The sequence below is a fragment of the Marmota marmota genome, unplaced genomic scaffold (assembly GCF_001458135.2).
Source record: "Marmota marmota marmota unplaced genomic scaffold, marMar, whole genome shotgun sequence".
Lineage (NCBI taxonomy): Eukaryota > Metazoa > Chordata > Mammalia > Rodentia > Sciuridae > Marmota > Marmota marmota.
Genome location: NW_026000174.1, coordinates 22947608 through 22949217, shown reverse-complemented (window position 1 = coordinate 22949217; position 1610 = coordinate 22947608).

Genomic DNA, 1610 nt, shown 5'->3' with positions numbered 1-1610 from the left:
GGCCCCGCCCACCCAGCCGACTGCCTGGGGCTGGGCTGCCAGGCGGGCACGTCTGCTGACCCGCCCGGATGGGAGTTGGACGGTAAACACCCTCCCGAATCTCTGTAGTTGGTTCCCAGGACAGTTTAGGCCATTTTCAGTGCTTTCATACCCCGCAAAACAATGCGCCCACCCGGAGGAAAAATGCGAGAGGTGAGATGAGTGAGCAGCCTATCCAGCCCGGCTTGTGTCCCGCACTGAAAAGGGGAGCCCTGGTCCTGCCCAGGATGGTGTCACTGTCTGGGGAGGTCAAACAAGGCCCCAAAAGGCCTCGGAAAGAGCTTCAAATGCTAGCTGCGTCCAAAATTAGGAAGAATACAGGAGGGGAAGCAGGGAAGGTCCTCTAATGGAAGTTGGTTCATTCTTATTATTATGCAATTGCATATTGATGTCTACCCTGTAGTGGGCTCTGGGAGCCATAGAGATGGGTTTTAAGGTGGGTTAAGAAGTCAATGGGTCACTGCCCCTACTAGAAGAAAAAATAGGTCCAAATCTATCCCGACAAGGTTCCTAAAGCACAAGAAGTAAAATAAAAAAATCAATAAATGGGATTTTATCAAACTAAAAAGCTTCTTCACAACATAGGAAACAATCGAGAACACGAAGAGAGAGCCTACAGAATGAGAGAAACTCTTTACTACCTACACCTCATATAGAGCATTAAGCCCCCAGGATATATAAAAAAAATCAACACCAAAAAAAAAAAAAGAGAGAGAGAGAGAAAACCCAATCAATAAATGGGCAAAGGAACTGAACACTTTGCAGAAGAAATATGAATGGTCAAGAAATATGTGAAAAAATGTGCAACACCACTAGCAATTAGAGAAATGCAAATTAAAACTACACTGAGATTTCATCTCACTCCAGTCAAAATGGCAATTATCAAGAATACAAGTAACAATAAATGTTGACAACAATGTAGGAAAAAACATACACTCATATATGGCTGGTGGGACTGCAAAATTGTGCAACCGCTCTTGAAAGCAGTAAGGAGATTCCTCTGAAAACCTAGAATGGAACCACCATTTGACCCAGTTATCCATTCCTAGGCATATACCCAAAGGACTTAAAATCAGCATACTATAATGATGTGGCCATACATCAATGTTCTTAGCAGCTCAATTCACAATAATTAAACTATGGAACCAACCTAGGTGCCCTTCAACAGATGAATGGATAAAGAAAATGTGATACATATACACGATGGAATATTACTCAGCTATAAAGAAGAATTGAATTATGGCATTAGCCAGTAAATGGATGGAACTGGAGGCTGTTGTGCTAAGTAAAATAAGCCTCAAAAACCAAAGGCCAAATGTTCCTCTGATACCTGGATGATGAATCACAATGGGGAGGGGGGGAGTAGAGGTTCACCAGATTGGTGAGGGCATGGGGAGAAAGAAGGGCGGTTGGGAATGCAAAAGACAGTAGAATGAATCGGACATAACTTTCCTATGTTCATATATAAATACACAACAGTGTAACTCCATATCATGTACGATCACAAGAATGGGAAGTTATATTCCATGCATGTATATCAAAATACAGTCTACTGTCACGTATAAGTAAAA